This window comes from Oxyura jamaicensis, chromosome 5 (assembly GCF_011077185.1).
Source record: "Oxyura jamaicensis isolate SHBP4307 breed ruddy duck chromosome 5, BPBGC_Ojam_1.0, whole genome shotgun sequence".
Lineage (NCBI taxonomy): Eukaryota > Metazoa > Chordata > Aves > Anseriformes > Anatidae > Oxyura > Oxyura jamaicensis.
The window spans coordinates 14,835,024-14,860,964 of NC_048897.1; the positions used below are offsets into that span (position 1 = coordinate 14,835,024).

General features: G+C 39.1%; 2 protein-coding genes across 6 annotated transcripts in view; one reads left to right on the plus strand and one right to left on the minus strand.

Annotated features, from left to right (window-relative positions):
• CDIN1 (CDAN1 interacting nuclease 1) overlaps window positions 1–2,360 on the plus strand; it is a 104,025-nt gene extending 101,665 nt beyond the window's left edge. Inside the window, exon 11 of the mRNA XM_035329129.1 lies at window positions 1,837–2,360. The gene's annotated coding sequence lies outside the window, so the exon portion shown is untranslated. The remainder of the gene's footprint in view (window positions 1–1,836) is intronic.
• LOC118168609 overlaps window positions 1–25,941 on the minus strand; it is a 102,767-nt gene that overhangs the window by 56,301 nt on the left and 20,525 nt on the right. The window contains exons 6-9 of one of the 5 annotated variants that reach the window (XR_004751670.1): window positions 22,740–23,558; window positions 22,629–22,650; window positions 22,089–22,126; window positions 20,250–20,681 (exon numbers count right to left, since the gene is read on the minus strand). The exons of 2 other annotated variants lie outside the window; for them this stretch is intronic. The gene's annotated coding sequence lies outside the window, so the exon portion shown is untranslated. Of the gene's footprint in view, window positions 1–8,663; window positions 8,888–9,503; window positions 9,563–10,824; window positions 10,960–20,249; window positions 20,682–22,088; window positions 22,127–22,628; window positions 22,651–22,739; window positions 23,559–25,941 lie in introns of those variants that run through there. 2 more of the 5 variants (XR_004751674.1, XR_004751675.1) reach the window with 2 other exon arrangements.

Here is a 25,941-nt window from a genome sequence, read left to right on the forward strand (position 1 = left end):
CAGCAACTTTGCCATTTATAGAGAAACCGTCTATCTAGGACGATCTGTATAAAATAGACCTCTCTTAGGTTAGGGAAAGGTCACAAGTTACACAAAGTTTGGATAGTCTAAATGCGTTACTCAAAACTAACTCTCCTGTGTATAGTAAATATTATTTGAACCTGTATTATTAAGAACATGCCAGGATTCAAAAGATTAAATAAGGAAGATGTAATTATGAGCTAAATAATAAACAGAACAGTTTTAGTCCCCCTTGTGTTTTTCACTTTCCTGCTATTGTTTCATATGTGGCTGTTATACAAAGAGCAGCTTAGGTCAGCTACTATAAATTACGTTTTTCGTACAATAGTAATCTACTAAAATTATTTCAAAGATGGATCAAAGAGCTTCAAAAGACTTTGTGAAAACTTTTCCACATAATAAAGAGACTTCATTTTGATGTCCTATTTTTATAAAGATTTCTTTCTCGATTTAGATTGCATCTTACAGTACTCAGCTAGCTGTGCTAATATTATGTTATTGGAACACACAAGATCTACATAATTTATTTGCAGCCTAAAATAAATGCAAAATGATAATATCGAAAAACCTCTTTTTAAGTGCATTACCTGGTATGCTTTTCTGGCTACGTTTTCTAAACTGACCTAAGTGAAAAGACTTTTATTATTAAAGAAAAAACAGGAAGATTTCAAGTGAAATTTTATCTGACTTTCTTCCCTCTACAAACACAAAAATCACGTTCACAATGATAATTATTCACAATAGTAGCCATAGTTCTGTTTAGTGGCTTTTAGCTGACATCATGTCCTCTAAGACATTAGTCTCCCCTGGACTTCCTCCCCTCGCTCCTGGCTTTCACCTAACCTGAACAACTGCATGTCATCCGTGCAGATCCATAGATGTGGCATCGCAATGTCAAAACAAAATGACATGTCAATGCAAGTGTATGGAGACAGAGTAACAATATTGAAACCATGTCAGTCCACATCTACAGAGACCGTGTTACTCTGTCACTGTGATTTTAGTAAGATCACTTTGAGATGTTAAAATGAAATGAAACTAAGTCAATTAGGTAATAACAATTGAGGTTCAGGGATTAATTGAGGGCCTAAGGTGAAGCCAGTGACCATTAACCCCAGCTAGGTATTAATTCTCAGAGAAATATCCTTGGCTAAGGTTATTCTCATTATGAGGAGGGGTTTTTCCCCTATATTTTATAAATACTTTTTGCTGTAGCCTCAAACAGCAATAGAGTGAAGAATTTCTTAAATTAAACAATAGGAACACAGAAGTATTAGTACAGAACAATACATTCATACAGCAACCACTGTTTGTGTGGCACAAGCATTCATCATAAAGCAGACATGTAAAACAATCAAACAATTACAGAATTGTTCCTAACAATAATGATATTAAATAATTATTTTTAGAAGTATTTTTAAAATTTAACAAGTAGCAAGTGAAGATCACAAATTTCATGCAAATTCAGGCTTCTAAAGTATACAACTGTAGCATGAAGACAAATGTATAATATATTATGATATGTAACATTTCCTTTCTACAGTCAATGAGAGATTCGTACCTGGATCAATGCTCCATAAGTACCAATGTGCTGTACAGACATGTGAAATCTCTTTAGGCTCCTGTCCTAAGGAGAGGAGAAAAGGATAGTTGTTTTAATTTTATATATTTATAAATATTTATTTCTTTATATTACTATGTATACTATTATATATTACTGTTATATATTACTTCATGTAATTATTATTGCTACTAATAGAAAAAGCTACCCTCTCTCTTTCAGAAGTCCCATTTTATTTGTTTGCTTTTTTATAGGTGTTTTGGTAGAGGTCTTCAGTAAAGGGCAACAACAGTACACTTATCCATATCTTACGGAATGGTATTCCATGTTTAAGTGTTGAGGAGAGTACAGAGACATTTCTGCAAGTTGACAAGTGACAGTGACGTTGACAGGGCATGGCACAGACAAGTGGATGAGCTGCACCTTGAGAAGCCTGACCTAGACCCTGCGCAGAGCCAGCAGGTTTCGGAGCTGGAACTGTTGTTTTCTGGGCTGTCTCCCATGTGAAGCTGCATGGAAGTACTTCAGAAGTGTTATGAACATTTCTAAAAGCACTTTGGGGATGAATGGTGTATTACCAGAAGACAAAAATGGTGTAGAAACAGTCCACCAAAAAAAAAAAAAAAATCCAGTATTTCCCCTTGTAGTTTTTTTTATGCTTTTTCATAACAAGCATTCATGTCACACTCCCATTTTGTGTTCTGCCTCAGCACGATACCTCCATAATGAATGGAAATAAATAAAAATTAGTTTAATCTGTTTGTTTTCATACACACTTTATGCAGCCTCCTTTTCTGTGTTTGGCATTGTATTACATATAAATGTATAAATACATTTAGAAGAAAAATGGTTTGGTTACCTATCTTGAAAAGACAGTCTAGGTACAGTTGGATCTCAAGACACAGATCTATTCTTCCTGAGGCAAGACTGGCTATACAGATCAGCTTAAATGTCTAACCTGTTCTTAAAGAGCCTCCAACGATGGAGATGCTTAGAAAAAAATGTGGGGATTCATTCCACTATCCATTTTTGGTTAGAAACATCTTCCACTGTCCTAACTAAATCTTTACATTCGCCATAAAGCTCCAGGCTCAATTCTTGCAGTTGGTTTAATAATCTTCACAATCCTGTCATTGCTGACCCATTACTCAGCTTTACTGATAAGATGATTGCAGCTTCAGAGAGTTGGAGGCTCCAACGGAGCCAAGGTTGTCTGTGCTTTTCCTTCACCCTAACCTTCCTACAAGGTTAGCAGTAGGCAACTAAAGAGGTAAAGAGTTTTAAGAGATGTTTGTGCTCCAGCAACCCACAGCCCTGGGAAACTCAGCAACATTTTCTGGCTTGACAAGCAGATGTGTCATAGGAATGCAAGATAGTAAGTGTCACAGACTGGGCTGTCTCCCATCTACCTAATCCACACTGTACTTAAAACAATCCTGCCCATCAATGCTATGCAAAGCAGTTTTATGTTCCTTGACCGGAGATAGTATTAGCTTTACTTGAGTAAGTACCTAACTAAAGACAGATACAAAGAAAGTCTCTCAGACTTGAACAACAGTGGGGAGTTTTAATAATATCCCAGGTGAGGTATCTGTTAGATTGGAAAACTAACACTGAAGAGTCTATTTAGAGGGAAAATACATTACCTCTTGTTACAGCGAATCTTTAGTGTACAGTTTACAGTCCTCCCATCCCCACTTTACAAGCTGCACATTGTTATTCACTCAGGCACAGGAACTTACTTATACCTGGCATTCAGTTTGCAAGAGTTCTGTCATGGACACTCACCAGACAGAGCTGGATTTCTCTTACCCTTCCTCCTCTCTGTCCCCAGACAACGTATGAGGACCTACAAGTCTGCTTCTAGTTTTTCATTTCCCTACACCACTGCATTGCTAGATCAGATCCAAGACAACTGGTGCAGCACCACTGGCATCTGTCTTCAGGAGCATCACACCAATTCATGGTGTCTGAGGATTTACCCTGTTATTCATCCTTGGGACTGTACTTCATTCACCCTTACTGGTCTTTTGCAGTGGTGATGTCATGTTAACAGGCTACATTTTCCAAAATAAGAATCATAGAATGGCTCAGGTTGGAAGGGACCTCAAAGATCATCTAGCTCCAACCACGTGCTTTCCTCAATGACTTTCACCAATGAACTGCTCGTGAAACTGTGTGAACTGCTTCACTCCTCCCCATGGTCAATTTTACTTAAAATAATATTTTTCATCTATTAACAACATGTCAGTTCTATTTTTATTTTCAAAAAAAATAGTACTGTATCCTGCTTCTTCCCTGTTTTTCCCTACTATACTACTTTAGTCCAGTTCTTCTCTCAGAAGTACCCAGCACAAAGCTCTGCTTGCTTCATGAAAACAAACAGAAGTCTCCCTTCTCAGGTGTCCAGCCTGGTCGCAGTGTTCTTGTGGCTTAGCAAGGAGAAACCTCATGCATCCTGAGGCAGCCTGCAGCCTCCTGAAGGCCACCAGGGGAAAGCCCTCTGTCACCAGGGGCTCAGCAGCATCTGTGCTTTGCCCTGCCCTGGTGTGCAGCAGCCACAGAAAGGCTCTCAAGAGCCCCTCACCTTGCTGGGTCAGTACACGGGCATCCTGTGCCAGAGGGGATGGGGTTGCTTCTACTGATCTGTATGCAGCAAAAGGCATCGCCTCCTCAGTCTCTAGGGTACTGGCTTTTTTGTTTGTTTCCAGTTTCATTAATGCAGTTTTATTTTCCACTATGTGGTTTTTACTGTTGTCTCTCTCATCTGATTCAATTTGTTGATCTCCCCTGCTCCCTTTCCATGTGCTTTATTCCAGCATTTAAAACACACACACATATAGAGACACAGTCACCAGCAGTCACTCACAAGTGACACCTTATGACTTTAATGAACACAAGTTATGCTTTTAAATGTTAGCCAGGCAAATGCATTACTGTACTTCCCATTGATGCACCAACAATGTTAAAGCACAATGTTACGACAGACTTCCTCTGTCTAGTTAGTCCTTGTATAGCAAGCCCGTAAGTGATGGCTTCCTGTTTTTATAAATACTAACAGCTAAGCAGCAAAGCATTTTCTGATTTCTTGGCCTCATATTTCCTGAATTATTTGGCAAGGTGCATTTGATATGTATCAAAAACAGAGGAAAACAAAAGGAGAGGGCCCATCAAAAGGATGAAATCCCAGCCTTGACAGGCCAGCAACAGAAGAACCAAAAAAGTAACTCTAATTTGAGATGTAGTTCCTCTAAACATCTAGTCCTATAGCACTGAACCACCAACAGGGTTAGCACTGACCTGGTTTGGGGTTGTAAGCTGTCTTACAGCATGTTGCCCTTGTCTGAAGTCTTATTCTGATTTCTCACTGTCTCCGTTCTCCTCTCCGTGGTGCTTTCTCTCAGCTCCGCAGGTCCAGATTGAGAGGCAGCTTGTGAGACTTGTATACTCACTAAATACTTTCCATTTGCCAATATCCAAAAAAAGATGATATTTTTAAATAATTATTTTGTTGTCTAATTTGTTTCATCTCTCTGCATTGTTCTCACTTTAGGAAGTTCCATTTGACCACAACTGGAGTAATGTCATCTTCTGAAATGACCTTGATTCAGTTTATCTGCTTAAGTTGGGGACCCAGGTTGTCTCCTCTACTGTAAATCAGCACTCCTAAAGCATCTTAAAAACATGTAGATTTGCTGATTTACAGTTACTGAAGCTCTAGTGATGCAATTTAAAACCCAATGCTTGGAGAAGGAACACGGAGCCAATACATTTCTCTTGTTTGTCTATAGCCTCTGCCAAAAGTACCCAGATGTAGATACTGCCAGTGTACTGGCAAGTTTTAGATGTATCTGTGGCACAAAGTCTGCTGTATGGCAGATGAGCACATGGAAGGTGCAGAGGTTTGTCATAGTATAGAAGTTATCCTTGAGCTGATAAAATTGTGCCATTATTCATCTAGTGAGAAGGGCACATAAAATACTATTTGAATTCAATCAAAAAAAGTTAAACCCACATCTTTCAGAAATGCAGCTGATTTGTTCCAAATATAATCATACAATATGCTATATCAGGCAGTGAATATTTAGTTCATCTTTTAAAGCACATCTTGAGTCACTGAACCATCCCAAAACAAAGCTCATCAGATCACAAAAGTGCTAAATAATTTTCAAATAACTGAGTGCTGATGTTGGGCTGCTCACAAGGCAAGTGTTGCACAGGCCCACCATTCTTCCATATTTCTAAACATATGAAAGCTAAACAAGATGCGTCTCCATAGGGACTAAGGCATGGCTGGCCTTACATAGAACTGCATACATAGAACTGTCTTGAAATGCACTCTATCCATTTCCCCCCATATTCCCCCCATCTTCACAACGAACTAACCATTTAAAGATGGAGGTTGAAACAAACACTTGAACCTGCAGATGAATGCAGCTATAATGAAGTAGAAATAGAACACTGATGGACTTTCCTTGTGCCCCCAAATGTCAGCTGTGTCACTAAGTTTTTAAATGTGCTTGGTTTGGGGTTTGGATTTTTTGTTCAGCTGTTTTTTTGTTGTGGGTGGGAGTGGCAAATGCTCTTAGTTTCGCAATTATAGCAAAGACAAGAAAGAAGGAAAACATTTAAGTACTTCAAGGAAAACAAAATAAAAAGTTGCCAAGAACACTAGGAGGCCAAGACAGACACAGCCAGAGGCCTGGAAATTTATTTCATCAGAAAGTCTGTTCACACGATACCTCCAGACACGAAAGACTGTCACTGACAGCACAGTCTGAACATAATGGCATTACAAAGGTGCAGTTAATACCAAAGACAGCCAGGAGGACTTCTTCCCATTTCACACATTAGGCTAGAAGTAGATGAGAATTGGACTATCAGAACCTGCACTAACCTATAAGAAATGGATTTTCTACTTGCAAAATTAGCAGGTTTGTTACAGAAGTCGTTCAGGCAGAGTGAATTCAGACTTGTGAACTGCAAGAACTGTCTCTTTAAAAGGTCTGTTCTATTTCTGGCTAATCAGATGGCAAGATAAAAAAAAGCCTAGAAAGCACACTAGTAAGAAAAAGCAGATACCATTTTCTTGGGTTCTAGACTAATTGGGGATTGAGAGCTGGGATTTATACACTGAATTTGTCCTAAACTGTTTCACTTGAAGAAACAGAGCTTAAGTCTTAGTGAATGCAGCTAAAGCTGTATGGATGGTGCTGGATGCTTCCCTGGCTGTGTCATCTGGAACACATTACTGGTGTATTCCACAACTACCGTACAGTGCCATACTGCAGCTGTGCTCTTGCCAATACATGGAGGCAAGCTCTGGCCCTAATAGCAATTCCATCTGGGACAGTCTTCTAGAAACTTCCATCAAAAGTTTATAGCTTGAAGCACAAAGCCATTTAGTGTGAAACTAAGCATCTAGTTACCTCATCTGAGACTATCAAACAATTTAGTTGCACAGAGCAATGTAAGTGGACAACTTACATTGAAGACACATACAAAGCCATGAACTTTGTGAAGATAGATGCCTGCCTTGAACAGCTCACGTGCTAGAACTGAGAATAGCAGAGTTAATAACAGCTGGATGACCCAGGTGTTCATCTTAGCTTGTTATATGCTTTGGATGGTATTTAACTTCATAGTTTATGGAGCAGATGGACTATGGTAACCATGCAGGAAGGAATCCCAACAAACAGCAGCCAAGTACAATTCTAAAAATAGACCTGTTACAGCAATAACTAAGAACTCTGATTAAATACCTGCCTCTCACTTCAGAATGTATTTGTTCCAATATACACATCTTGTGCTGAGAAGTCCCAGTGAACATTAAAATTTGTCCTGCTACTATTATTGAAGGATTGGCAAGTTATTCTTCAAACATCACTAATCTCACAACATTGAAGGTATGTTTTTTCCCAGTGCACCTCTGATAAAGGTAAACCCAGGAATTAAAATTTATTGCCAATTACTGCACTGGAGAAAAGCAAATGGGCCATAGCACAGCAACTAAGTCCCATGTATAGCTGTGCTTCTAAACTTCAGTGTTGTGCTTTTTTTGTTTGTCTGTTTTACCACTTGTTTGGATTTTAGGTCGCTTTGTTCAGTTGTTTTTTGTTTCCCACAACATTCAAAGGCAATGTTATGCAGCACAAACCAAAAATGTTTGCAGCCTATTTTTGTATTTTGTGTACCAAGGCACAATTTTCTCTAAAGTAAGGCACAACAAGGTTGCTACATACCCAATCTGAAAAGAACTACAGAAAAACAGCACACAGGTTTGCGTCTTAGATTCCTCAGTGCAATTCACTACTGTTAGCAACAGAAATAAGCCTAAAACATTTAAGGCGCTAATCTCAGCTCTAAAAAGCCTTGTATACAGCTCTTCAAATTAATTTAGCCCTACCACTGATGTTCAGTGGAGGATATTACACATTTAATTTAGAAACCCAGGGACTACAGATTGAAGCACTGCGTGACAATACATGTACTACAACAGATACCTTGTCGTCATACCTTCCAATAAATTAATTGAGGAATCGAGTGGGATTTTTCTAGTGCAGTCAACAATAGCTTAAACTTCTCTCTCCTAGTCATCATTTAAGCTTTGATTCCCATGAAACAGATGGTAAGACAATTGCAAAATCCTAAGTGCCTGTACATTCCGTCCTAATAGAAGGAAGTTCTTTTCAAGTACAGAAGATAGAACATGCTCTCAATACACCTGCATGCAAACGCAGGTGGTTAGTGCACCTTCTTGGGATCAAAAAGACCCAAGTGGGAGTTCAAACCTGTGGGCACAATTAACAGCTTTAATTTTCATCTGCCACAGTCATTTTGATGCAGAAAGAACTCAAACTTCATGGGCCAGAAAGTGAGAAAAAGAATGAGCACAGTCCTATTTCTATGTCTTCAGTCAATATAAATCTATTCTTCACATGAAGAAAAACAAATACATATTAATACTCTTACCAAAATGACATTGTGTAAGAAGGGGGACAGCAACTCACTCTCCTCCCATATGCATTCTATAAGAAGTTTGTATCCTTGTACTTCAAGTAGAGATTGATTGACTTACCATATGTAGATCTCCTTTTAGATTAACATATAGATGAAGCCCCACAGAGAAGTTTCTCTAACTTCAGGATCCTAGCCAGCAAAAATGCTGGAATGAAGTGGCAGGGTGATGGTGGTACAGCCAAGGTGCTCCAGGACATGGGGATCAGCTTGTGGGGAAGTCTGACATCAAAAGTGCAGGTGTCTGAGGCAAATAACACCTCCAAAATGAGCTTCTGGAACCACAATCTGCAGGAATGCTGTTCTGAGTTTAGGCATCTAAATCAATTCCTTTTAGATAAGATCTTCAATATTAGATTAACAGAGAACTAAGACAAGAGCTGCCAAGCTATTCAAGGCATTTTGAAGCAGGAGATCCCAAACATTGTGTTTAGTAACTCCCTCACTAAAAGGGTCAGGGTTATCTTTTGACGGAGTCGCCTATTTCCTTCAATATTCAAATATTTGCAAGCCTCAACTCCTACTGTCCGTATATTTGTTTGCAGTCTTTCAGCCCTTCTAGTCTCTTTACACTGAAATGCAGACAGCCACAGGTTCTACATGGTGCTGAATGCCCCCAGTTCATCACCATAGCTCATTACATGAGCAGGCCTTGCTGGTTTAACAGGCAGACATCAAGATCACAATGGATCTTACGTTGCATTTTCTGAGTACGCCTTCTGTTCAACCTTCTGAGCTCCTTCAGACACGTGCAATTCTTGTATGATACAACAGAATTAGCAGGAGGAAGACATTCACCACACAAGCAAAAAAAACTATAAGCTTGAGAACACTCGCCTCACTCTTCTGTAGTTTGAGAAGTGAAGTCTAGCACAGCAAAACAAAAAAAAAAAATCAGACCTACTTTTAATCTGTGAACAGCTCTCTTGATGAAATCTGTCATGTTTCTGGCTTCTTTTGTTCCTTGTGAAAAGAGCAAAAACGCTATTTTTCAGAAAGAATTTCCAAATGTTTTGTCTTTCTTAGTGTTTCTTTATGATACAGTTCATCACTGCAGGCAAATCTGTCTCATTCGTTAATTTTTCCATTGTCAAAACAACATAACCAATAGTTTATAACATCATAAATCTTGGACATCAATCATTATATAGAGATCCCACATTATGTACAGGATTGTCTGTTCCGGTATGTTTGAAAGGCCAGTCATGACTGGTTATACATTATTCTGCTGCTACAAACAGCAGAATAGTCTGTATTGAAATAGTGAGCCTATTAATGGCATATGAATTTGAGTTGCTTTTGTCACTGCTTGTGGTTTTCCAGATGGCAAGAAATTAATCGCTTAGTTCAAATATTTTTTAGTGCTCTTTCTGCAAATTTCATATTTGATGCAGGATTTGGCAAGTCCTCTGAAGTTTGAGTTTTTAAAGATACAGCCTCCTATTCAAGCCTGAAGTCCCTACTCCATGGTACTAGAATACTGAAAATCATTGCAGTAGGCAAGAAGAGGAAAAAACTACGTAAGTGATTCATAGTTTAATTTCATATAGCTGCAGTAGGCAAGAAGTACCCTCACTATCTAATAGAAGTCTTCAAAGGATCTAATTCAGTAAAAATGTCTGTTTCAGACCTTTTTGGAAACATTTACCCATCAACTGTCATTCTTTTCTTAGGCAGAATTCACAATGATTCTGTGCTGCCAGCACTTGATACACACATTTAGGAACCACCATTGCTTTTTCTTTGGTATGACATGAGGAAAGAGAATGGAAACAAAACACACAACTTAAGCAAGATTCCTTTTTTTTGTTTATTTAAAATTTGGAGGGCTCTTAATGCTTACCTTTTTCTTTTTTCCTCCAATTTGACCAGGAAAGTGGAGATGAGAATGTTGAAGTCACTGCTGCATCTGAGAGTATCATGTGACAGTTTAAAGCCTCAAAATCTGTCAGTCCCATTTGTTCTGGTATGCAACTAGATAGGTCTAACAACACAGAAAAGTGTGACTAGTGACAAATCACCAGTATGGGGGAGATCGGAAGAGCTGAGTGCTACAAGCTTTTTTGCAGCATATAGACTTCTTAAAAAAAAAAAAAAAAAAGTGGTAAGTCATCTCCTGTACATTTAAATCAGATGAAGGGAGTGGAAAGAATGAAATGGGTTTCAAGTTTTAAAACTACATCAGAGGTCATGCACCACAGGTAAGTATGTACAGTCCCACTTACCAGCTGCTTCAGCTCTAGTGGGACACACATTTGAGTAGCTGGCTTATCCTGAGCTGAAGTATATTCTTGAACTGCCTGGAGACACCCTTCTTTGGCTAGAGATCACATCTTATCTGACTTCCCTATTTCAAACTTCTGAAAATAACCAAGTAGAGGAACAACCCTTAAAGCCAGAACATCAAAGCTTGCTCACTGAGAACATCACACCAGGTAAACCACAGTTAGCTGACAGAAAGCTGAACCTTGTGAGCCTCCCTCAGCAACCCTCCCCAGCTGACCTGCTGCCTAAGGACCAGACCACAGAAAAGCTGTGACCTTCGTGCTCTTTGAAAGTATTAACATGGTCATGGATGATTTCTACAGGTGGGAGCTCTCATAGCCCTGAATTTTTTTCCTGTTGCTTCCCCACTTGTCTGCCTTGCATAAAGGTGCTTTTCCAGTGCACTTTCGGTGCAAGCAGGAGATCACCTCCCAACGATAACCTGCAAGCCATGAAGCCAGAAAATGCAAGACCAGTCACAACACCAGGTAGAGCATTCCAGTTTTGTCAGAAGGAATACAGCATTTGCAAACCACAGTGCTCTAGGAAGCCTTAGAGCATTTCTTCAACTCTCAGCTGTCTTCCTCCCCTTTACCTGGCAGGGTCTTACCAAATGTCTTCTCACTAGCCAAATATGATTTGGATCTTCTATCAAAACTATCATTACTAACATCCCACAGGTAACCACTAACCTGGCTTAGCTGAAGAAAGCAGGTAACCAAGAAGAATGAGTGGATCACTGATTTTTTTGGTTTCCTGTTGACAAAGTATCACAACTGATAAATACCACATTCCTATACCTGGCTGGGATCAAGACACACTATTGAATGAAAAATTGCAGATTAAACTCAGAAGCACAAACTGATTTTTTTCCCCCTCCTGTTTTTAAGTAGATATTGCATGCTTTTCTCCCTCCAGTTCCAATTCTTGCCAGGCCATGTTCCTTCATTAAGAGCTATTTGCAGTATCAGAACATGCTGCTGGGGAAATCCAAATACACACAGTTGTTTCCTTACTACTACACACCACACCTAAAGAAGGTCCTTGTATCATTAATGTTGCTATCCCTGATGTTGTTGTACACATGTGGAAGACATGTTCACCTACCAGTATAGTATTTGTGAATAAAAGAAAGCATTAGACAACCTTGACAAAAAAAAAAAAAAAAAAGGAAAGGAAAGGAAAAACTAATGTTCACCACATGCACCGCCTTGAGAATTCAGATGAACATTCTGTGCTGCTCTTTTGCTTTGGAAAATGTGTAAGCCATGATTTTAAATCATTTGCAAACTCCCCTGCTTTAGTTTATTAACATAGGCCAACTGCATGAGAGCACTATTTTAACCTTAAACTGGAATACTAATAAAATCCCTACATGATACCAGATATGTTTAATTTCTGTTTTTATTGCACTATTATTCCAGTGGATCCCAAGAACATCTGATTGAAGTTACCTTAAAAGTTTTGAATTTAAATTAGATATGGAACCAAATAAACCCCATCGATCACAACAACCTTGAACTCTGGGAAATTCAAATCCAGATCCAGACTTTACAGCTGGACTCCATCCCTGCTTTAAACACAAATCAGAATCAAAGACTGTTGTGACTGCACCCATCGTTTACAGGAAACATTCAATTAAAAAAAAAATTATAGGTGTTCCATCCTTTGATTGTTCCCAAATTTCTACCCAACTGTTCACACCAACACCTAAATTCAGGCTTGTTTTCTTTCTGCTGATTGAAGTCTCAGCACGCACACATCACTTTGCTGCAGAATAATCATCATGGCACTGATTTGAACCCCAAACTCTCTCAACGACTGTTTTGCATCTAAGTAATTGCACCAGCAGTAGTGGGGTTGCCTCCTTGTCTATATGGGGGAGGGGTGCGGTTGGAGTCACAGCCCGTGACTTTATCATACAACATAAGAAGCCTTCGGGCTATCCTCTCAGCTGGTATAAATAAGCAAAGCTCTATTGGTTTCTGGGTGAATGAGATTATAATTCGAATCAGAACTGTGGTGTTTGTTTATACCATAACAAAGTATCACATAAGTGTGTATCATAAGCCTTAAAGCACTGCACTCAAGGACTGCAAAACCCAAGAATCTGAGCTTGGATTTCAGTGACTCCAGTGAAGTTACGCCTATTTATTTCAGGATAGCAGTGCTGATGTGCACCAGCTGAGAATTTGGCTCTAACTCCTAGATGACAGCAGAAACCAGCTACAGGGGGGAGGGAGCAGGGGTGGAAATCAGGCAAAGTACAGAGCCCTACCACTGATAATTTGGTATAAGCCATCTCCTAAATATGCAGGCTTATTTCTCCCAAAAGCAAGAGTAGAGAATTAGTAAACATGTAGAAAGACAGAATCTTTAACAAATTTCAAGTGTGTATGTTATGTTCTGTACACTATGTTTTGCATTCTAGTACAAAGGATTTTCATCCTGAGTAACACTTAACCATCTACTCTTTTTAGGTGCTTGCACAGTCCCTGATTCAGAACAAAACCATGTAAGAAACACCCTCCAAAACAACCTGTGCCAGCCCATGCTCAGTTAGCAAAGAGTATCACCCACTCTTCAGCACACACACACACAGAAGAACAACCAGCAGGAACAGACAGTACCACTTCTATTTCCTTCTTCCAGTACCACTTCCACAGTCTTCATCCCAATGGGACATTATGCAGTTTGTAAAATTGCTATGTTTCACAACAGTTATGTAAGAAATAACATGTGGTACAAACAATGTATAACAAACAGCAGTAGTATTATATTCAAATAAACCACTGGTTATGTCAAAACTAATACCTTATTTACTGTAGTGTACTCAATAAGTTAACAAGCCCAACGAACCTAATGATTTTATTATCCACTTTTTTTGCTCTTCATTGAGACTGGAACTGATTTTTCCAAGATTCATGATTATGCAATCCAAGCATATTGTTATTTGCTACTTTCTGCATCATCATTTTAGCATTCTTGGGAGAGAAGACGATGATGGTTCTGTCTAAATGTTAAGGAAGGGGTTATCACTGACATGGGAGATTATTAGGTTTGATGCAATATTGAGAACATTCACAGTCAGAAAACAGCATTTTTCATTTTTAGAATGAAAGTAATTGTGCTTTGTGACAGTGCACATCCTTAAGATGTTATGTATCATTGCGTACTTAAAAAAGCAGTACTCTTTTCATTGATCTTTCAATTTCATTTTGATTTAAAATGCAGATCTTTCTCCCCATCGAAATCTTAGCATTTTTATTTTAAAATGTGTCGGACAAAATCCATTTCAGACATATGCAGCACCATAAATTACTTTTTGTGGTTGAAACAGTATTCACTTATGTCATGGGTTGAACATCCTCCTTTATTAGAATGCTATTTATTGCCACCAGCTGCAGTGCTCAGCTAAGAAAGTTCTTGACACCAGCGATTGCTTTTCAGCACCAATGCTTCCGGCTGCTAACGGGGGCTTCTCTTTCCAAACACAGCCACCCCTCTTAAACTGTTCCTTCTGGTACACAGACAGCTCCTGTCATTGTTACCCAGCACAGGAGCTGGGGAAAAGGGATCAGATCTGAACCCACTGCTAGATGATCTCTTTAGCCATAAATCTCCTACAGCTTTAAGAGGCCTTGCCAAGTACCACTAGCTTGAAAGCTGTCAAACACATTCAGGAAGTTTACTAATCAGTAATTTGGAAGGGCACGGGGGAGGCTGGCCAAAATTAAGATGCAAATTTAGCTTGCAAGCAAAGGACACTTTACATAATTAGCCTCAGATTTGGAAAAACAACAGAACTTCTATAGCCATCAGCTATGTACTCACTGGCCTCTATTTTATTAGGCTTCAGAGCAGGCAGAAGCCATACTGTAATAGCCTTTTTACTCTTCCTCTTCAGGGCTATCACTACTCCTGCACAAACAGATAGCACTGCTATTTACTTCTGCTTGTGCCAGTCAAGAGAACTGAGCAGGAGGAGAGAAGTGGTGGTGTCACCACAGGTCCCACTGGACAGCAAGAGTGTCCTGCAAGGTAAATCACCAGTGGCAGCACACATGCAGCTCCTGTGTATGGTATCAATGCAACACCAGGATTTGCACTTGCATACATGCCGTCCTCACAGCCAAACTCCCCAAAAAGCATTGCATATAATTGGGCTTGACTAAGCAGCAGTGACAGGAGAAGGCTGAACTCTTTTAGCATAGAAAGAATTCCTTTCCCACTTCAGAAGAGAAACACTCCATAGGTCAAAGAGGAAGGCTTCTCTGCCGTATAGCACGGGCAAGCCTGTTACGCAGATGCCTGAAGCACTGCAATCTAGAATCTTTGGGGGAAAAAAAAAAAAAAAAAAAAAAAAAAAAAAAAAAAAAGTAGGGGAGGGGCAGGCCCTGAGCATTCATAAACCTATTTTTCTCCTTTGCTACTTCTGTTATTTAATCAAGTATACTTTTTTGTGTACACGCATATCTTAAAACCCTAAACCATTAAAACTAGAGTCTTTGCAGAGTTAGAGTTGGCCGCACAAGATAACTGGCAAGCATTCTCAGTTTTTTATTCACCATGAAAGCTAATAAAAGTGGTTCTTCTACTAATTTTTACAGTTTAGAAAAAGAAAGTAATCACTTCTGCCCACAATGCAATTATTTTACATATTCAGAGGGTATAACAGACATCTGACCCATAAATAATTCCATCTTCCAATGTCTTCACTTTGCTTGCCCTTACAAATAACCCAAACAGTTGTTAGCAAGTTACTTTTTGCCTTCAGATCTAAAAACTGGACAAATACATTTTTCCTTAAAAAATTACTCAAAAATAAACTGGCACAACAATTTGTCTATAACCATTAAGTGTAACTCAGCAGCTTTCATAAAGCACTTTACAAAAGTCCCTTTTATCTGTGTTGATATTCTCCCTGGGCCAGAGTCTGGACCTTACTCTGCCCTACACACTATTCTGTTACAAAGCCTAACCACTTCCCCATCACTGAAAGAGGTCTGCTCCATTACACTGATCCTGTTCTAGCCTCTTCTTCACTGGAAGTGAAAGACCAGAGATTTGATAAAGTACAGTCATGATGAACAGGGCTCTTAAACAGCTCCTCTCCCCTGTTCCAGCTGGACTTCTGCCAATTCAAATGGATGAGTGAGGGCCAACAGACATATTAGTGCAACCCTGTATTTAAGGCTAAATTATCCCCTGGATGACCCTAGAGTCAATTTACGGGTGCAGAGACTAATGTACAATAGAGTTCAGAAAGACTCTACAGTCCAGCTTTGGAAATACCTTGACACATGCTACTGGAGGCAGCTACCTCAGGGGGCAGAGGAAGGAATATATATGTGCTCACATTCCATGTTTGTGCAGTGTCCTATTTTGCAACTTTAAAAAACATTTTTGCCTTTTTATGACAAAATAAAAAAGCTACTGATTTCCCATTATGCCAATGAAATGGAAGTCTACTTATTTTAATTCTTACTACTGCTTAAAACAGTAATTTAACTCTACAGACAAGTTGTCCCCTAAGGATACAGTAGCTCAGCAATAACTCTTCCTTGACCTTCCAGGTGCAAGAAGTATCTGGTTGCATGGTGCACAAGCATGCACCATGTTAGCAATAGTGACCAGTAGCCCCCTGACTTCCCTTTCCTTAAGGGTCTTGCCACATGAAGACACCACCAACGTCCCCACAAACAATTTCCTGTGTTGGGGGTTAAGCAAGACAACAGAAAGAAAAACTGTGTATTAGCATGCATTCCCTGTTCCTTACACAGGTCCAGGATCTTAAAGAAATGTGCAGAAGAGCTGTCCAAAATGCAGAGCACATGTCTGTGTTTAGTTGGCTGCCACAATACATGGCAGTAAACTCAGCAGGACACTGCTGTTGCTTTGCTGGAAATTCTGGAATTTTTTTTGTAATCCTTCCTCAGTGTAAAGCAACCGTCTTCAATATTTGATGGGGATTAAATCCCTTGGGGTTCCCCTGAGCAGCCCTCCTCAATGAGGTTTCTTTTCATTCTCACTGGTCTAACTTTTGTCACCCTGTAATTCTCAGTTCACTTAGGTCTAGATTAAGCTACCACAAAAAATCTTGGCTTAAATAAATTCTCCCAGCTCTCCCCAAAATCTGATTTCAGAAAGGATCAGATTTTCAGACTAATTCATAAAACAAACTCAAAAAAAGAATTCTTAACAATCATGCAGGTGCAGTAACATCTTCATCTTATAAAAATACTGTTTTTTTTTCTGCAAATCAGACTTTGTATGCACAAATCTCTTGAATACATCTTTAAACAAAAGTTTTTTCTTTAAAAAACAAACACATAGCCCAGAGCAGATAACAAAACAAGGGGGGGGGGTAAAAAAACAGCACTAAAAAGTGGGTTTAGTATATTTTACTACAATTTCAATAGAAGTGGTAGTTATGACCATAAGAAATAGAGTTATGACAACCACAGAGCACTCTATTGTCTGGTCATTAATCCTATTTGCTGTTCTGTAGAAGTGTTCACAACTACCCACAGCTTTCCTTGCTATGTAGCAGCTCCCCATATGGACATACAGCTTTAGTGTTTTATTACTTACTAATGTGCAATCACAGCCTTAAGAGCAGGTGCCTGTACCTGCTCTGCAGAAGCATGAATGATACTCAGGACTCCATTGAGGCAAAGCAAGTGGTTGGGGGGTGACTTTTATATCACTAAATAAAGGAGAGCCAGGTCTCACTAACAACCTGCAGAGCAGATTTACATCCTGAGCCCCTCAAGTATCTGAGTAAATGCGGATGAGAAGACAAAAGGCTGCTGCAGGTGTTTCCTCACCTGCAGCTGGGGAGAGTGGCAACCAGAACTGTACTCCTCTATTTGCTCCCTGTAACACAATTCCCACCAGCAGTGGGAATCAAGGATGGCACCCAATCACTACATAAGACAACTTCTATCCCATTCACATCACCGTATCAGTTTCACCAGATATTTCTATTAAAACCTTACAGCAACCCCAACACCAGTTTGCATATTGAACAGTATACAGATATGAAGTAGTGACACTTTCAGCTATCTTATAAAGGTAACTTTTATGTTAGTGTTTCCAAAAGCAGAGAAGTAGGGCAAGCTTTTCAAACTTGGCTGCCTGAAGCAATCTAGCTATCTGAGAAGCTCAACTGAGTCTAATTTCTGGATACAAGCATTTAAACTTCCCATTAAGTTACTGTCAGAGACTTTCCAGAATCTTTTGCACTTGCCTATATTTAGTGCAGCCCTAAAAGCAAAGCACAGGTGCAATTTAAAACTGGTGGCCAAAATTTCAATAGTAACACAAAAGGGATGTACTTCACGCTTGGGTTGCCTAACTTGAAATAGTAAATGGGCCACGTTTCCAGAAAGGCTCAGGATGTACCTTGAAATTTAAGCATTATCTGAGTGCCCTAACAACAGAAAAGCAGTGAGGCAAAACAAGTTCCTGCTTACAGTAACTTCCTTTGATCAATTCATTTGGGGATGGCAAGCTTGTTCCATTGCTTTGTGACAAGTATATGAACATGGCAGACAGAGTAGTCAAATGCTGTTGAAACCTCAAGGTTACAGAAATACCAATAAGGTCAAGAGCTGTCCAAGATTAACATCACCCAAACCAAATAAAAGCACATAACATCCAGGTAGGACTCATGGTATGAAAGTTCACATAAGAAAAAAAGCTTCAAATCATGTAAGAACAAGCAAAAATTCTCTCTTGAAGACTTAATGCAGTTGGATAGGCATCTCTCAATGGAAATTAAAGAATGATTGGCAGAAGAGATCACTCAATAAAACCAGGTTTGTGTAAGCTAATGAAAACTAGAAGAAAAAGCAAGGAAAAATTTGAATCTCAAATGTGTGTCTATTTAAAAAAACAGTTCAATGGTATGGAAATATTCTTCCACACTGTAGAATCCAGACCAAGTTTTCCACCCATGTGAACTAATAAACTTGCATGCTCAGGCCATCTGGACAACTGCCTGTGTGGATGATCAGTCATCTTTTAAAGAAAATCATCCAGCAAAGGTTATTTTGCACAATGTGGGAGAAAGGAAGGGGGGGGGAAAAAAAAAAAACCCCCCGGGCGGGGGGGGCGGGGGGGGCTGTAGAAGTCAAGCAAACAGTAGGACTTGAGAAGAAAACAGTTTTGCTGTTTCTGGATGACCTGAATAAGCTAGGTGCCACCAGGCTGTATTAAAGGTGCAAATCACATCCAGACACTACTCAGGAATTGCAGGATGGTTTTACCAAATAAACATGTAGAGGTTTTACTTGGATTCAACTAGAAACTGAAAGTTAAATGCATGTAACATAACAGAACATTTGAATACTATTTTGGACTGTAAACTTATCTATTGCAAAACTCCTGTTCCAAAAGCTTTCAATGAAAACAGACTGCAGCATCAAAGCATACACAAAGAAATAAGAACACCATGCAGGATTTAACGTGAAGAATGACAAGTCCGTGTTAATGAGAGAAGAGAGACTGTATTACAGATGCTGGGAGCCAAAACCAACAAGCTTGCTTTCACTAGGACTCAAAGAATAATTTTTAATTTAAGTACTGGCATTACTGAAAGCCACAGAAAAAGGAGTCTGCCAGAATTGGAAGTGAGAAAATACTTCATCTTCTGCCAGAATACTAAGTCCATTCCAAAGCTCACTTGAGTTACTAGAAGACTTTCCACTGTCCCCAGTATCAGCAATATCATTTTTTCCATTTTATTTCCCTTCTACTTTCAAAATGGAAGAGCAGGTATCTTCCATGTAACTAAGTATTAGAAATACATACAATATTATATTTATGAATTAATTTTGTAAGTATGAATATCAGTACTTTCTAAAGCACTGTATACAACCCACACCACGCTCCTGAAATAAATAAGGCACAGTTTCTGTTATTGCTTATATTTCAGCTCCACCTCTCCAATATTTCAACATTCTTTGGGAAAGAAAAAGAAAGAAAAAAATGCTTTTACAGTTTCTCCAAATGCTAAGTCCATATTCTAGAAATTAAAAATGTTATTATTATTAGTTTAATAATATTATTGCACTGCATGAAAAGCATGGCAAACGTTAAGGATTAACAGTAATTGAACCTGATATTCTATTAGCAAAACCAGACATGTTGCTAGATGCAGTATTTTAATAACATAAATAAGACTGTATGTATGTGTTATGGCAAAGTTATACTAGATGTCTATTTACACAGAAGGGTCTGCTGATCATCCTGGGAATATAAAAGGTTCTTTGGAAGTGTCATTGGTGTCATTTGGAAGTGTCATTGGTGTACTTGAAAGGTGCATTAACATTCATGACCTGGAAACATTCACCGAATAACCATAGCCACAAAATAAAGCTGCATCAGTACCCATCAGGCTTTATTAGAGGTGTAAATCACAAGCCACTCAGTTTACTATTTCTATAAGCTTTAGGAAAAACAAAGAGCTGAAAGCATCAACAAAGCACAGCATGCTCTGCAACAAGCCATTTCCACACACACTAACAACAGCAAAGCAAAAGTTCATTCCCAGCATCTAGTAATATCTTTTAAGTTAAGAAAGAAACAGAGCAGCCTTTTGGTTTGTCCCACACAGATAGCTCCTCACTTTTGCTCCAAGCACAGCTTCATGCAGTTCACATCTCGATTTCCAGGAGAAACACGAACCACTTGTAGCAGGTAAGAGTGTGCCTTCAGGCTAGCCCAGAAAACAACTCTAGCTTCTCCCTAGAGTAGCTCACCCAACAAGCTTACCCAAGTCCCAGCCAGGAAACACCACTTCCAGCTGCCTCTATAGAGGCAAGAGTAGATCATGGGACTCACACAAAAGCACACACGTACTCCCACTAAATCCCAGAATACAGGAACAGTGCTGGCCACTTGAGCCCCAGCAGGCTGTGCTTACCTTAGAGCAATGGCCAGCTGGAAGCCGCCGAGCAACAGAAAGCCCCGGTGGGCTTTCCTCTTGACCTTTAAAGCCAATCGCCTGTTGTGCTTCCAGACTGCCTACTAGTGCTGCAGGGGAAAAGGAGCCTTCCTCCTATAAGGCCTTCTTACAAGAACCAAGGCCTGCTTGGAGATCAACCATGTGCTGAGCTGCAAACAATCATGTGTTAATTGTTTAACTGTCTGCCTTGTTATTACCTGGGAGATGGTGCCTAGGGTTGGTTTTCTATAGAATTTCTAAAGGCTGATTCAGTAACTATGAATAAAAGAAGTCCATACAAAAAACCTTCTTTAGCCAGAGATAAGAACTATCTAGCCCAGACTCTCTCTGAGGGATTAGTAGGGTATGTTTGGGGAAAAGTGTAAAAACAGTTCAAGCATCTGATAATGCTCCTTCTATAACCTCTCAAGCTTTCCGCAGTTTAGGAACCTACTTAACTACAGCAGAACTTAGTTTCACTCCAAGCTGAAATCTTAGGGGTTCAAAACCAGCTGATGGTAGCCCTGCTTTCAGTAACACCAGTGCACAAAGACTGGTATGCAGTGAACCTGACAGTTATTTACGACCATTTAGAAGGATGAGGGAACCTATTGCCAATATGTGCTAGAAGATTGTTTGATAAATGTGGAGGAAAATCTAACATTTTGATCCATATTATTAGAGAAAACAATACTTCACCTGTCAATTTTACATCTGTCCTATCTGTATCTTTACCAGTGCAGCTCTGTGCTATGTAAGCAAAACAGCAAAGGCAGTGGCAGTAGTTCCAGGAGCTCTGAGATAAGCTTCCACTGTGCCTATATATGCATATGTGTGCTTAGCATAGAAGAGATTTTACTGCCATGTAACTCCTGCTAGTCCTAAGCATCAATCAGGCATGACAAGTCACTACCTAAGATCAATTTTTTCTTGCTAGTGGCACATTTTCATGGGCGTAAGAACTTCACCGTCACTGAAAGGACAAAATGACTGGAAATGGGGCTTTGGTGGGTGACAGTGCTGCCTGCTGTCCTCTCCAGTATAATCTGTGACGTGTGCCTGGCTCCCTGCAATGCTCTGATGTGAGTATTAAGTTCATTGTTTTTTTTTTTAGTAGGAATCATTTAGTAACACTGTGTTATATCCTATTAGAAAGCAAAACCGTTGTATTTAACCATGAATATGCTAGGGAGTTCATTTTAAATTCCCTTACTGTACACATCACATATTATTTTTTCAATTAAACTGATTCAGTACTGGCATAAAACATACCTATGTTTCCTTGAGTACTCTCATAAGTAATTGAACATCTGGAGGTAAAAAAAGCAACAATACAAAAGAAGAGATGTAGGTTCCATGTAGGTTCTTCATATTAAGCTGAACAAAATTTCACAGTGCCTACAAGCAGCTTGGAAGTGAATATAAAGTATCTCTGCGAAAGGAGCTGTAGAACTTGAGACTTGAGACTATTAAGACAGAACAAGGGGTTATGAAAATGTAGAAATGCATTCAGAGGGAATACTAGGGTGCTATTGCTACCATCTGCAAGATGTGTTTCTCTTCTGGTTTCCTATTTCTGTTGCTTGAGAAGCTTTAATGTAAAGCGAATATTACATTTTTGCTGCTACTTACACCATATGCATCACAAAGCTTTGTTTATTCTTAGTAAAAATTAGATTAATGAATTTTCTCTTCCAGATTTTTAGTATTTTCAAAAACTTTCTGCTTTCAGGAAAAGTCCTACATCAGGACAGTAGTGGGAAAGTGCAGGAAATGTAGGAAGTAGGGAGAAAGAAAATAAAAAAGAGTTACCTGAATACGCTCTGTGTTCTACCTGTTTAAAGGCAACAAAGCATTTGTCAGCTATTTCTGTAGTCTGCAATGACTCCCTGAAGCTGTAACTTACATACATTTTTTACATACTTTACACATAAAGTAGAGCTGCCTCAACTGATGATAGCTTGAGTTGGTCTTGCTCAGCACATCACCGAGTGTCTCAGTGACCTTGCTTGAAGTGCAAGGGTAAAGTGTTTGCACTGATGAACTGTTCTGGAAGGAAATAAAAGTAATGAGTAAGCATTCCTGCATTGCCAAGCACCGTTCTGTCCCTTTTCATCTTCCTCTCTTAATGGGGAAAGTTAGCACGATTGTACTTATGACTTCCTGTGCACATATCTATCTGTAGGTGCCTGTGTATAAATGTAAATAAACCTGAGGTTTGCTCTTACCTCAGTTGGCCTTGGGACTGTTTCAGGAACAAAAATAGTATGTGAAATACAGCAGTTTGTTTCTTTTTTAAAAGGTCCCTGTAGGATCGCTATGGTACAGCAGCCTGTATATAGTCTTCACATACCTCATACGTTTTGTCTGAGTGTCTCATTGCATTTCATGAACATTAATGAATTAAGTTTCAGGAAGTAACCACGTAAAGACTGTAGAGATTAGTGTCATTTAAAAGGTGATTTGTGTAAAAAGAGGCTAATTATGTAGCAAAGTTTATTCAGATGTCAGTTGCAAAACTAGACATAAAACCTATGAGCTGTAACTCACAGGTGATCACTCAGATCACAAGCTCCCCACTGCTGCTTCAGAAAGATCACCTTCTTACCTGTTTTTGGTCATATATTTAGGCATACAAAAATTAAGCACTTTCATGTTGTTTTCAATCTTGATACTTCATTTTCAAGATTCAAACCAAGCAGTTAGCCCATCTGTCCTGAACTTGTATATCAACACTGGTATCTGAAAATGTATTAGCAGAAAATCATTAACTCAATCAGCAGCAGAAAAATATGAATGCCAGAAGAGAATAATGTTCTGAAATTGTTCCCATATATCCAGATGTTTTCTGTGCCTCACACACTAAGACTAATTGTGACAAATTTCTGAGAATGTCTGGCCAAATTCTGCTGTGAGGTTAAGCGTAATGGTTTGCACATCTATGTCAAAGCAAAACTTCTAATTGAGGAGTGACCCTGTACCTTTGTATCATTAACAGTTGAGACCTTCCCACACCCTATTTTTCTATGTGTATGATATCACACCACAGAAATGGCAAACATCCCACATTTATAATGAGTGAAAGTGTAAAATGAGATTGAATAAAACTTCTTCACCACAATACCAGCCTTCTGGAATGCAGTGAACCCATGGCAAAAGAAGCAAATATCTTAAACGAGGTGTATTCTGGGAGCAGTTTTATGTTCCAGCCACCTCTGGTGGCCACTGTCCGATAAATAGCTTGTGTGCACTGTTGCATCTGTGAAAGAAAGTTGTTGGTTCAACTTGCTGTGTAACTCTGCTATGGCTCTTAAAATTCTGCAGCCTTGAAAGGCAGCTGGTCTCCTAGGTATAAAAATACAGTGCTTGACTCAGTTCATTGTTTCAGTTTAAATTACTAACGAGATGTATTATCTTGTTGGGTATGGGCACAGTGGCTGATGAGAGACTGGCTTGACTTCCTTAAAATTCTTCTGCAAGTGGGATGCATTTGCCATCCTTAGATTGCCAGGAGAGAAGAAGAAGAAGAAAAGAAAAAAAAGAAAAAAAAAAAAAAAAAAAAAAAAAAAAAAAAAAAAAAAAAAAATTTTAAAAAAAAAAAAAAAAAAAAAAAAAAAAAAAAAAAAAAAAAAAAAAAAGCTTTTGTTCCTAGAACTGCGGCAAAGCCCACATATTAAGGATTTGCTGGCATCCTGTTTCGTACCAACTCCTGAGAACTAACACTAAGCGGTGTTATCCTTAGTCCCCAAGACTAGGAGCATGTGGGAATGTGGAGGAAATGTATATGGTCTTCCCAGTCCTCCACTGGACAGAACCTTGCTGTGGGAGGGATATGAGATTCAGAGTTGGAAGAACGGGTTCTGGCAGAAGCAGCCAACTGGAAAGAGAGAGATCCACATGCAAAGTCCCTTCCAAAGATGAATCGGGGTAAAATGATTTTACATGTTTTTTCATTGTCCTTCCCACCTTGTAAACATTCCTAAAGCCTGTCTGTAAGCCCTGCATAAAGAAGTGCTAATATCCATATGTCAGTACTGGAAATGGTTTCTCCCACACCTAAAGAGCCAAGTTCATCCTGTATGTAATTCCACTCACTTTAATAGCATTGCAGGAGAAAGGATACCAGGCCACTGAGTCCACCCAAAAGCTGCAGAGTCTGCTGAAAACAGCTGCTTGCCTTGTGGGTAGGATGAATCACCACAGGCTGCAGTTGCTCAGGCCTTTGCAGCAGATTCCTCTTCACTTCTGTGTGCAATTCTGCCTGCAAATATCTGAATTATCTGGTCACCAGCTGCTCAAAAGTCTTGAAAGCCTCATTTTAAGAGGTAAGGACAGCAGAGCAGCTCTTGTTCTCAATTCTTAAACTATGTCCACTGAATGTGTATTTCAGCTGTATTTATATTTTATTTATCCTACTAGAAGACATTTATTAATTAGCTGCTATATCCAGGAAGGATTTTTACTCCTGATACATTTCTTGATTTTCAGAGAGGGGGAATGACTATTAATTGTTCTTTGCTCAGTCAGTCAACAGATAGAACTAGGATGTAGGTCCGGGGAAATGATGCACCTACAGGCATTAAATTGCTTAAGTGTTTGGTCAGTACCTTGTGATCATACAGTCAGAAAATGCTGAGTGCCGCTTTACAGTCAAAATAGAATTTCACCCCATGGTCAGACCACCAGGGAGTTTCAAAGAAGCTGGGGGGGGATTTTCATAGGATCATATGGGAATGTCTTCTAACAAATTCTCTTCTATTACAATGATTCTGTGACCCTGGTGGTGCCTTCCAGTCTTATGTTCCTATAAATACCTTGCTTAAGAACTAATTCCTCTTGACAATCTGACGGTGCTTCAGCTCGCAGTAGAACATGTCACCAGTTAGTTTGTCTTATGGCTAACTTCAGTACTATATTTTTGTTTACTGTTACTGTATTATTCTAGACAGCAAGATATTGTTTGGAATATTACCTTTAGAATATTTTGATTAATGAGTAAACAAACTTTCAGCTCCTTCAACAACAGATGCTCTAAATTAAAAGGTCTGAAAACAACAGTCATATTCTTTAAACAAATGGTGCATTGTAGGATCCTGAATTATAAATGAAATTGTAAATGTGTACA